Source organism: Rhinolophus ferrumequinum, chromosome 21 (assembly GCF_004115265.2).
Source record: "Rhinolophus ferrumequinum isolate MPI-CBG mRhiFer1 chromosome 21, mRhiFer1_v1.p, whole genome shotgun sequence".
Taxonomy (NCBI): Eukaryota; Metazoa; Chordata; class Mammalia; order Chiroptera; family Rhinolophidae; genus Rhinolophus; species Rhinolophus ferrumequinum.
In genome coordinates this window covers 17,244,459-17,257,290 of record NC_046304.1, presented here as the reverse complement: position 1 = coordinate 17,257,290, position 12,832 = coordinate 17,244,459, and the positions used below count along the sequence as shown (strand labels likewise).

At 49.7% G+C, this 12,832-nt stretch overlaps 1 protein-coding gene across 3 annotated transcripts in view; it reads left to right on the top strand.

The window, feature by feature from the left end:
• ABR (ABR activator of RhoGEF and GTPase) overlaps positions 1-12,832 on the top strand; it is a 173,381-nt gene that overhangs the window by 64,896 nt on the left and 95,653 nt on the right. The gene's annotated exons all lie outside the window — the stretch shown is intronic.

Sequence of the window (12,832 nt, the reverse complement as noted above, 5' to 3'; positions counted from 1 at the left end):
AGGAAGTTGGCAGCAAAACAGAAATGAACTGTGGAGGTGGAAGCTGCCTTTGTAACTCAGAAGGTGACTCCAAAGTCCGTTTTGGAAGCTGAGTGGGCTCCAGGCCTGGTTTAGTCTCCTTGTACCCTGCTAATCCCCATGAAAGAGTTTCTGTCTCTGGTATTGCTCCTTCCCTGCCTGTCTTTATTTGTTTGTTATATTTTATTCATTTCTAAAATTGTGGTAAAATACATATAACAAAATTTACCATCATAATCATTTTTAAGTATGCAGTTGGCGTCCATACTTAAGGTGGCACTAAGTACATTCACGATGTTGTGCCACCGTCACCCATCTCCAAAACTCTTTCATCTTGCAAAACTGAAACTCTGCACCTATGAAACACTAACAACCCTTCTCCCCCACCCCCAGACCCTGGCAACTATCTTTCTACTTCCTGTCGCTATGGATTTTACTATTCTAGTACCTCATATAGGTGGAATCATACGATATTTTTCTGACTGCTTGTTTTACTTAGCATAATCTCCTCTAGGTTCATCCGCACTGTAGCACCTGTCAGAATTTCCTTCCTAGTTAAGGCTGAATAATAATAGTACCTTGTATGTACACATTTCATCTATCCATCCATCAGTGAACACTTGGGTTGCTTCCACCTTTTGGCTATTGTGAATAATGCTGCAATGAAAATGCGTGTTTCCGTCTCCTTTTGGGCTTGCTTCACACATCAGCAACAGGCCATCCTTGGCTCTTGGTCAGGGATAGGCCCACTGACTCAGTCTCGGGAGAGTGGGTAGGTCACCAAATTGGTGGGGCAGGCTTGGCCCTCTGGTGCTAGCTGCTAAACCAAAACATTAGGCTGAAGACATTCCAGATTTCCTTCCCCTCTACCCTCAGAAGAGGGTGCTGGCTTCCTGGTTTTCTCCTGAACAGGAGGAGAGTGGTTCACCATGAGCCCAGCCTGGGTGATATTAAGAAAAAGGGACTCTCATGCATTGGGAAGTACATATGGGGCTTCTTGGAGCCTAGGGCTGGCTGGCTGACCTTACATGGAGGAGTTGCAGGGGTGTTAGGGTAGGCTGGTTATGCTGGGGAACAAACTTAATCGTGAAGTCCCCATAACTCAACACAAGCAGGATTTCCTGCTTGCTCACACCCAACCATCACAGGTAGGTGGGGACCTCTGTTCCACATGGTCACTCAGGGACCCAGCCCGATGGAGGCTGCACCAGCTGGAACCCAGGGCCTCCAAGGTCATTGCAGCAAGGGAAGGAGAATGGAGAATTGTGCATGAGGGCTGACCAGAGCAATGGGACTCAGGAGGTGCCAGGGCCTTAAGGAGGAGGTGGGTCTGTCTGAATATGTGCCTGTGTGTGCAAAGGGCAGAAACAAGCTGGCTGGGCGAGCCTTTTCCCAGCGCAGCCCTCACCTGGCTTTGCACCAGCCCGGAGGAAAGGTGGTATTCTGAGAAGAAGCCATTGACTTGGGTAGGTCCTGTCATCTCCTCTCAGTAGGTGACAACAGGAAGCTGGAACAGGCAGAACCACTGATATGTGGGAGATGAGGGAATGAGAGAAGGACTTGAATTTTGAGGCGCCCTCTGGTGGCCCTGTTCAGTAGTAAAATTATTTTTAAAGTCCGGGAGGCTGTGTGTGGAGAGCCAGCAGCTTGATCTGAATGCCAGTGAGTCGGCCTCCCGATAGCGCTGGGCAGAGGTCAGGCTGTTCCTGGGGGTGTACGTGTGAGGTGTGTGGGGGTGTGCAAGCCTGTGCAAGTTGGGAATGTCTTGGCTGACTTCTGCAGAGAGGGGAGGGAGCCTGGAGCCTCTTGGCTCTGGGATTTAAGACCCCCACACACACATACTCCCCCGTGGAAGGCAGGGGTCATAGATTTCTGATCCCGGCTGCCACCAACAAGCAAGGCTCCTCTGAGAGTCTTCATGACCTCTCTGGACCTTATATTACTTATCTGTTCTTTGAACTGGCCCTTCCTAGTACTTCTCAGCACTAGATTGAGAGTCACTTAATTTTTCATAAAGACCCTAAGGACTCATGAAGCCATGTATGGAAGAGGGGCTCTGAGGAGGCCATCCCAGGCGGGTAATAAGTGGGATTGGAGTCGAAGGTCATTGTCCTAATGGTCCTTTGATTCTCCTTCCTCATCACCTCCTGGCCACTCCCTCCACCCCGCGCGCACCGCCCCCACCCCACCCCCCCCACCCCGTAGAGCCACACAGCATTTTCCACCAGCATGGGGGAAGGGAGGAAGAGCAGAGCCCTACCTCAGATCAGTCAGGGATCATTACTTCTTATCAATTCATGCCGGTTTACAGGGGAAGGAGGAAGCCAGTTAAGGCTGTTAACTCTCACAAGGGCCCGCACTCCTGTAGGATTTGTCAGTGATCTCCTGGCGCAGACCCTAAACAATCGAATTGGTTGCTCTGGGGAGAGATTAGGGGAGTTTTAGGGGCTTGTAGCAGCCAGTGGGCAGTTACAAGCATCTGCTATGTGTGAATACTGCCCTGAGTGCCACGAATAATATGAGCTAAATGGAAGGGGGCCTGAGCTAAATGGAAGGGGGCCGTCCTTGCTCTCCAGACGCCTGCCACCTAGTGGGGAAGCCAGAATGTACCAAAGGCCAAATGAAGATGAACTTGACTTTCTTTGTAGAGGAATTTTATTTATTTATTTTTTTGTCTGCTTGATGGAATGCTATACTGTTTGTGGAATACTTTTCTTATGTGGTATCTCTCATTGCTCTTCAGAGCAGCCGTGTGTCAGGAGCAGGGCAGCTGTGTCACTCCGTTTACTGTGAGAAAAAGTCGAGGCTCTCAGAAAACCAGCAACTCGCTGGAAGTCATATAGAGCTGGAACAGAACTCACATCCGTCTGACTTCTGTCCAGGGCCGTAACTCATGGTATCCCACTGACTGGCTGATGGGCTACTGGTACGAGCGCTGGGGGTGCTGAGTCTTGCTTGGGGTCTGTTACTATCACTGCATCCGGCACATAATATAATGAGGAGATGTTTGTTGAATAACCAGTGCCCATTTACCCATGAAGTAAACTTTCCTCCATTATGGCAGGGCCACCCGGCCATTCTGCACCAATATTCCTATATATTCATTTTATATATTTTCCTACAGAGTAATTAGGGATTTTAGGCCCCGCTGCCTGAATGGGAGATTATGTCCAAATACAAAAGGCAATGGACTTGGTCCAAAAAGCGAGTTGTGGCTCAGGTGTTTATTAGCCAAGTGGCGGTGGACGAGACCCAGAACTTCTGAGCCTCAGTTTTACCCTGTGTAACATGAAGGAATAATATCTACTCTGACAACCTGCCTGGGTTGTGAAGACGAAATGACATTCCGGCTGTGGGCTTGCTGTGTACACTGTAAAATACAGTTCAGATAATAACGCTTCTCGTCCATCCCTGAGCCCGGCCACTTACGCAGCTGGTCCTCCCTTCCCTGCCCGGGGCCAGCTGGCAGGTCCCCAGCCCCTCTCCTGCCGCTTTTGCCCCTACTGCTGTTGCCCAATACCTAGGATTTCTTTGTCTCAGGCTTTGGAGCCCTGGCTTCTCCAGGCGGCCACGGTCCCTGCCTCCCTCCCCTAGGGAGCCTGTAGGTGGAGGAGCGGTCGCGTTTCCATGGCAACCTGAAAGGCCGAGCCGCACCCCCGCGGGGGGCCTGGAGTCTGTTTTCAGCAGCGGGGGCGGAGCCAGAACCGAGCGCTCCAGCGAGGCGACCTCCGGGAATGAGCAGCCGCGTCGCCTCTGCCCTGTCTTCCAGTTGTCCCTTTGCTGGGTTAATGTCCCTGCTCCAGGCCTGGAGGTGAGGAGGAGTTTATCTTAGTGTCCCGGCGGCGGCTGCAGGCCGAGGGCCCTGTCTGAACAGGACGCGGGCTGCGTGCTGCCTGCAAGCCCTCGTGTACGGCGTAAAGCGCTTCCCGTCCGCCTCTTGCACCTCTTCCCAAGCAAACCTCCCGTCCTTCAAGACTTAATTCAAACCCTCCCTCTTCCAAGAAACCTCTCCTGCGCCTCTCATACATCCTGGCTGATGACTTCTTGGGCTGTTGCAGAGGAGTTGCGTTCAACTTGAAGGGGTTTGACCTCAGGATCCTTGTCTTAAACCGGTGGTTCTCAGCTTTTACAATCCATGAGAGTCACCTGGGGAGCTTTTAGCAGCCCTGCTGCCTGGGCCACCTCACACCAATTCCATATGGATCTCTGGGTTGGGAGCCAGACACCAGTCATTTCTAAACTCCCCAGGGGATCCCAGGGTGCAGCGTAGGATGGAACTGGTGTCTTAACGTTTAAGATTTAAACTACCCGGAAGGTCCGAGATGTCTGGCTTGATGCTGAGACTACTGAAGGATTGTAGGCTGACTGAGGAAGTTGAAGGAGGAAGGCTTCGCAGAGCTTAGCCTGGCTGTGTTTCCAAAGCCCTGGTTTTGTTTTTTTGTTTTTCAAGGACTAGGAGATCCCTGAGGGCACTTACTGCTCTGGAAGGGGACCAGGGTAGTAGTGGTAATAGCTACTGTTTACTTAGCACTTGCCCTGGGCCAGGTGCCTTGCTTGCATATGTTTTCTCATTGCAACCCCACAAAAAACTCTTGTGGTATAGATATGGTGTGTTAGTCTCATTTTATAGGTAAGGAAACTGACGTTCTGGGAGGTTAAGTAGCTCGCCCTAGGTCACATGGCTATTAGGTGGTAATATTGGGATTGGAACCTGAATCTGACTCAAAGCCTACGCCCTCCATCACCTGCTGTCCTGGCTCCCCACCCCCTCTTTCATCAGTAATAGAGCAAGGGGTGCAGAGAAGGGGGTGGCTTGTCCCATGGGAAAGATGTTGGCCCCAGGACGCCTCACTTGGTACCCACAATTGAGGGGCTCCTGATGGTATCCCCTGTGTCATCTGTGCTCACAGACCCCTGAAGATCCCGTTCTCCTGTTCCTTCAGCCAATCTCTACTGAGAACGGTTCTGCCAGATGCTTCCCAAGTTCTTTAACCTACGCAATGTTATTTAATGTCTCACAACCAGCCTATGTTATCCCTGTCTCAATGATGAGAAGCTTAAGCTAAGGGAGGAGACTCAGAGCCAGCTGTCAAGCGCAGGGCTGATAGACCCAGTTCTCCCGCTTCGACAGCAGCTCAGCTCTGCATGGTGAGAAGACCCTGGACTCCATGTCTGCCTTGGGGTCTTGGCTTCTACCATGCTGGGGGGAGGCCAAGTTGCATAGCCCTGTGTGCCCTTCAGCTGTGGGAAGGAGACTAGAGTCACGGTAGGGGTTGTCAGATGGCCCTAACTGTGAGCTGGCCTGCGGGGAATATAGGGAAGACCCAGCTTCATTTCAGGAGGAATTTGGAGTTAGGGGACTTGGAAAATGGACCGATCTCTGCACCTCCCGGGAGAGAGGCTGCCATCAGGAAACCACGTGTGCACAGGTTCACAGCCGGGTCCCTGCAGGCCTCAGTCCAGTGACCAGCATCCAGGGCAGATCCGAGCAGGGAGTGGAATCATTTTCTGGGCGTTAGTGACAGGAATGGCAAGTTGGTTGGGAGGACTCTACCCACATGGGAGGAGAGCTCCTGGGACCTCAGCTTTAGCTCCACCAGTCGGTTCATCAATGCCCTGAACAAAAGGGTGCAGTCCTGCCCCACTCCTTTGCAACAGTGTTCCCCTCGCCGAGAAGGGCCTTTTCCTTCCCCTCCTCTCTCACGTCTGTCATGCCACGCTCAGACTCTTCGCCATACGGACCTTTTCCTCCTCTGGCTTTGACACGGGTTGTTTCTTCCAGTCGGGGACCCGGAAAGCAACCCACCTGTGTGGTTTTTCCTGCGTGTATGAGTCCTACATAGTAGTATAATGGTTAAAGCACAGGTCCTGGAGTCAGACCTGCTGTGTTCGATCCAGTTTTCCACTTCGCCACTAAACCTTGGGCAAGTGACTTACCCCCCTATGCCTTCACTTCCTCAGTTGTAAGTGAGCGTCTTAATGGTACTACCTACTTGGTTTTTAAATTTAAAAAAAAAAAACACACAAAACTTTTTAAAGTGCCCCAATCTGAAGCATACAGCGTGTAACCACCCCCCACATACAGGACGTTTCCAGCACCCCAGAAAGTTCCCTGATGCTCCTTCCCTGTCAGCACCCACTGCCCCCCCCACCCACCCGCAGGTAGCCACAGCCGTGAACTTCTATCCCCGTCCATTTGTTTTGCCTGTTCTGGAACTTCATGTAAATGGAATCCTACGGCACGTGCTCTTCTGTGTCTGGTTTGTTTTGCTCAACAGAATGTTTGTAAGATCTGTCTGTCCCGAGGTTGCTGGGAGGTAGTGCACAGCGCAGGCCTGGCACAGGTGACAGTGAGCATGCGTGGGGCTACACTGGGAGATCCTGGGGGGCAGGAATGAAGTCTGCGCAGTGTTACTCTGTCACCGCCTGATGCCGCGTGTGGCACAGGATGTTCTCTGAAGACTTTTGATGCCGCTTCAGTGGGAACGATGGTCAGGCCTGGGCTTCCCTCAGTTGTACTCCCAAGGTCCCCCCGCCCCCACTCCCATCAGTTCTAGGGCAGAAAATAAGTTTATCACCTCACATTAGCCTTTGTACCACCCCTGCTGGGAGGGCAGGACCACTCCACACCTAGAACTTTATCCTGCACCCACAGGTTCTTAGAGTGTCCAAGAAGAGGTTGGAAAGCTCCTCAAAACTGCTCTCAGCATTGGTTTTGGAGGCTGGGAGTACCAGGATGTAGTCTCGCTATGTCCATTGGTCATTGGTGCTAGACAGTCTCGGGAAGGTGGTACGCAGCTTGACACCTGTGTGCCTCTACCTTGCTCCTGCCAGAGCTTAAGAAGGTAGAAATGGAGGTCAGTCATTTGGATTTGAACCTGTCCCCTACAGGCCAACTCTTCACATTGCCCAAAAAGAGCACGTCTCCATGGTCTGTCACTGCTGGTCTCATAACCTGTCATCTGGCACATGCTCCATCCATTACTGGCTCTGAATAGGTAACCCTATGTTGGCGTGTGGTCCCAATCTGCGTGACCCCTAGGATAGCTGGAGGTCCCAGCATTCTGCCTACGTGGTAACTCAACATACGCATTGGGAGGAATTACCTAAAGTTAGCGATATTCGGCAGTGAGGTAGCTAGCAAGACCCCACAGTGGGTATGATCCAGATCAGTGGCCCTTGCTGGGTCCTGCCTGACTCTTAGCTGGGCCCCGGAGGCCCTCTGTGCTGGTCTGTACCCCCTTCTCCACAGCGAGCTGCCTCCTCACCCTCCTGCTCACGCAGTGTTCTCGCCATGCCGGGCTATTCTATTTATAGTCCCCTTAAGGGGCCCTGCTGTTTCACACTGTGAGCCTTTGCCAAGCCTCTTCTCATTGCCTAGAACTCTGCTCCCGTCCCCCATCTGCCTGGCAAGCACCTACACATCTTTCAAGATGCAATTAATAATAATAGCTGCTCAGATTTATTGGGTGCTTACCATGTGCTAAGTGCTTCGCATTATCCAGTTTAATCCGCGCAGCAGCCGTGTACGTTCAGTCCCTGCGTCATCTTCTTTCACGTTCATCGGTTGAACCACGATCCGTTTATAAGAGGCCGTTTTGTTCCAGGCACTCTTCTGAGTACGAAGAGGTTAGGAAGCGATGGAGCCTGGATTGGAACCTAAGCTGTGTGACCCCGCCATCCTGGCTCTTTGCCACAGTGAGAAACCACCTCCCTTCAAGTATCACCCAAGCCCTTCTAGCCATCCTCTTACTCACCCTGTGAGCTGCTTCCTCTTCTCTGTCTTACCTGTGAGATACTTCTGTCATAGCATCTAGAATGTTTTGTTGCTTATTGGACTACCTTCCTCTGCTGGGCTGTAAAGGTGTCCCTTGGGACTGTGTTCATTTTAAGTGGCAGAAAACCCACCGTACGAGCTTCTGTTTCCCACATAGCAGGAAATGAGGTGAGCTGGTTCTAGTGGGGCTCAGTAGCTCAACAGCATCAGGGGAATGTCTTCATTCTTTTGCGATGATTTCCTCATGGCAGCAATGTGGACACTGTAGCTCCCGTCATCACATCTGCGTTCAAGGCGAGAAGGCCCTTTTTTAATTTTCAAAGCAAAGGCCTTGCCAGAGGTCCCATCATATTTCATTTGGGTCTCATTGACCAGAATGATGTCACATGGCCACTCCTTGTTGTAAGAAAGGCAGAGGAAATGGGTATCTTACCTGGAACTGGCTCCATTGCCACCTCCTATAAAACCAGAGTGAGGTAAGCAGGGAAGAAGGGAAGACGGATATTGGGTAGGAGACAGGCAGCGTCCGCTAGTGTCCTAGAGAGCAGAAACCACGTATTAATTTCTTCCAAAGTCCCAGAATCTAAATGCTTTATAATTGTTTTGTGTTGTTGCCTTGTAGGCTTTATTCTATGCATATACAAACATTTCTATTCTTTTCAAACATAGTATCATACTGTACCTACATTCATTTCCTTTTTCACTTAATCAGGTGATGTACATCATTCATATTTTTTTTTATCATCCATATAATTTTTAACGGTTACTGAGTAGTCCACCTTGAAGAAATACCACAATTTACTCAACCAACCCCTAGAATTAATCATTCAGGTTGTTTTTAATAGTTCATAAGCATAAACAGCCCTATGATTAATAACCTTGAAACTTTATTTTTATGTACATTTAGAATTACTTTCTTATGACTCAGTCTTGGATTATGTTGGGTTTAAAAACTGTACCAACTATTAAAGCTTTTGATACCAGTTACCAAATTGACTTCAGAAAAGTTGTGCCGGTCGTACATACCCTCCAAGAAGTTCTGAAAGTGTCTGTTCCCTGACAATTCTCGGTATTTTTTTCTCTAATCCTTGTGATTTGATAGGAAAATTGCAAAAAAAAACAAACAAACAAACAAACAAAAAACCACACACATACAACACACATACATTAGGCATTAGTAGTTCTCTTTTTAATTTTCATTCCTCTAACTTATTTAGAAAGTTGAGGTATTCATATTTTTTTCTCATTGGTTTGCAAAAGTGCTTTGTATGTTCAGGAGACAAGGGAGTTCTCAGGAGAAGGGTGTAACTGAGCTGGATTTGAAGGCTAAATAGAGTTTCACCAGGGGCGGCCGGTTAGCTTAGTTGGTTAGAGCACGGGGCTCTTAACAACAAGTTTGCCGGTTCGATCCCCACATGGGCCACTGTGAGCTGTGCCCTCCACAAATAGATTGAAACGACTACTTGACTTGGAGCTGATGGGCCCTGGAAACATTCACTTAAATAAATAAAAGTTAAAAAAAAAAAAGAATTCCACTGGATTGGACAAGGGATTAGGAGGGTATTATAGGTATAGGAACAGCATGTGCAAAGGTCCAGCGATGGGAAACAGTGTTGTGTGTTTGGGGACTGTATTAATTTCATAGGGGCTGCCGTAAAAATAGGAAACAAACAAACAAGAAAACCCACCGACTTTGTGGCCTAAAACCACAAGAATGTATTTTCTCAGTCTGGAGGCCAGAGTCAAAAACTACGGTGTAGGCAGGGCCATGCTCCCGGCCCAGGCTCTAGGGAGGGAATTCTGGCTTGCCTCTTCCAACATCTGGTGACTCCATGCATTCCTTGGCTTTGGCAGCCGAACTCCAGTCTCTGCCTCCCGTCTTTACATGGCCTTCTTCTGCCGTGTCTGTGTCTTTTTCCCTTCTGTTTCCTGTAAGGACACATCATCAGATTTAGGACCCACTCAATTAATCTAGGATGATCTCATCCTTAATTGAATTACACCTGCAAAGACTTTTTTCCCAAATAAAGTCACATTCACAGGTAACCAAGGTTAGGATTTGGACACATACATGTGGGGGCTACTATTCAACCAGATACAGGGACCTAGAAGATGTCTGATATTCTATTACAACGCAGAAGACTAGGACGCTGTAAAGGTAGAGTTGGGTGCTGACCATGAAGGACCTCGAGCTGAGGAGTGTGGGCTGTATCCTTGAAGGGAATGGGGAACTGTTGAATTTTGACCAGGGGAGAAACACGATCAGATAGGCAGTCTAGCTGTCATGGGGAGAGAATGTTGGAATTGTCTTCATAAAAGTTAGTGAGGGTCAGGAGGATGGGAAATGGGGAGAGTTCAGAGTGTCGGAGATGAGGAATCTAGGAATCAGAGTGTCTCCTAGGTTTCCAACTTGAGTGACTGGCAGAATAGATGGAGATGTTCAGGAAACCATCAGAGAGATGCAGCTCACACCTCTCCCTGAAGTATAAATAAGATTGGGGAGAGGGAGCAGAGCATGAGTGACAGAGCCTGGGGGAACACCAATTTTTCCCCATCATAGGATTATGAAAAATTTCACACGTACATAAAAAGTTTAAAAAATGATACAGGGAACACCCATGTACCCATCATCTGGAGTCTATAATTATCGTTTTTCTGCACTTGCCTTATCACACATCTATTCATCCCTCTGAATGTCACCAACCCGTCTTATTTTTTCATGTGGTTCAGAATAAGTTGCCGACATCAGTACACGTTTCTTCAGTACGTTGAGCATGATTTCATTCACTAGAGTTTAGTGAAACACGCAACTCTGAGGTGTACTATTTGATGAATGCATCCACCTGTGTACCTGAAATCCCTGCCGAGATACAGAATATTTTCATCACCCCAGAAAGTTGCCTCTGCCCCCTACAGTCACTTCCTATCTCTACCCCACCCCCAGAGGCAACCACTACTTTTATTTTATTTTCATCACAGATTAGTTTTGTCTGTTCTAGAACTTCCTATAAGTGGAACCATATAGGATGTGCCCTTTTGTTTCACTTAGTATAAAGTCTATGAGAGTTATTTATGTTGTTGCCTGTAGCTGTAGTTTGTCTCTTGTTATTGCTGAGCAGTCCTCTATTGTAAGGATATATAAGAATACCACTTTTTTAAGGGGTGGGAAGAAAAAGAGGATTCAACCCAGGAGACTTAGAAGAAACAGAGATGGCAGCCAGGAAAACACCCAGACAACATATCAAGGAAAACCATCTGGATCCGTTACAATAAGATTTGAGTTCCTCTAATAACATAAAAACTAAATCACAGGGGCTTAAATAACATAGGCATTTTTTTTCCTCATGTAAAAGAAGTCCAGTGGTAGACAGTCCCGGGGTGGTATGGGGGCTCATTGTGCCATTATCAGCCCAGGTTCCTAACTTTCTGTTCAGTTCTCTTCCCTGCTGGCTTCTATCTCCTCATGTGTCCATATTTCTGCTGGGGCTCCAGCCGTATCATCTGCTTTCCAAATGGGCAACAGAAGGAGGAAACATGAAGAGGCACCCCCCACACATACCCAAAAAGCGTACTTTTCAGCTAGAACAATCTCTTTTAGCAGCCTTTCTTAAAGTATTCGGTTAACATCTCCTTGGCCAGAACTTAATCCCACGGCCCACACCACTAGGAAAAGTAGTCTTTTCCCTGGCCACTTGGCACACTGCCACTCTGAATATAACGAGATTTATGTTCCTATGAGGGAAATGGATATTGGCTGTCAGCGGCCTTCTCTGCCTTCTCTCTTTCGAGACCTGGTGGCCAAGCCATGGTCCACTGCTATCTGGGGCCTTCCATCATCCGAAGCCCGTGCTTGGCAGATTTCCATCCTCCCAAGGTCCTAGGGTTCCTTCCTTCTCTAGACAGGGTTGTTTTCTCTGTCTTTTCTGTGTCCCTCTTCCTGGTAGGGTCCTCCTGGGTCTCTGACTGACTGTCTGGGCTGTCAGGGTCTTCTGGAGGATGGAATGAAAGCAGAGGTATCCAGGAACATTTGCAGAGAGCTCTGTGGACATTTGCCTCCACGCCTGAGCCTGCCCGCTCCTGTGGCCGGCACCTCACTCTCAGGCTCCCTTCCCTTTCCTCTTTGGTAAGTCTGCTGACAAGGAGGGCTCTCTCTAGAAGATTTCTCTGGAAGGTTAGTGAGATTCCGAGAGGAGAAAGATGGCACTGGGGGTGGGGGGCAGAGACCTTCCCGCCTTGCTGTGACCCAGGCAGCTCCAGGGGTGCGGTCGACATGAGCTTCATCACCTTCCCTGTTGTCCCTTCTGCTGTTGGGAAAGGTCTTGAGTGAGGGATCTGGTCCTGTGACCCCTGGGAATCGGGCAGTGTCCGGGAGAGCCAGTGTGGCCTGCTGGAATCTGAACTGTTGGCCACGCCAGAGTTTAACTCATAGGGCAGCGTGGAGCCTCCTGGAAGAGACATGGCAGCTTAACATGATGTTTCGTTTCTTCCTCCTGGTGCTTCTCCCAAGTGGACAGGTCTCAGCCAACAGGCAGCCCCCCTCACAGTGCCAGGCTCAGGCAGAATGGAGGCTGCGGCCCTTTCCCCCTCCTGACCCCTGGCAATAGCAGAGTTGGCTCGCCCCCTACCCGCCTCAGACACAGGCCCGTGTCCTCCACGGCCATGGGCCCTATTTGCCGGGTACGTGGCACATACACATCTCAGTGGCTGATCACGAGGTCCAGTGGTTCTTCACGTGCGGCCTATCCTGGGACAAAATAGCCCATGTTCCCTGACAGCTTAGTGGACTGTCCACACAGGGACGGGAGAGGACGTCGCGGGAGCAGGTGCAGCAAGGCTGGGGGAAGCTCTTGGCTGCCAAAGGGCCAGATTGGACTGAGTGCGGCTGCGGCCCGGCGCCCTAGTGACCCGTTGACACCATTCTCAGGCTGCCGGCTGCCTGGGGCTGGTGTGTTGTGACACAGGAGGAGAAGCCAGGTCCCAGCGGAGACCTTGGCTCAAGCCTCAGACCTGAGAGGAGCCGTGCATTTCTCTGCTCAT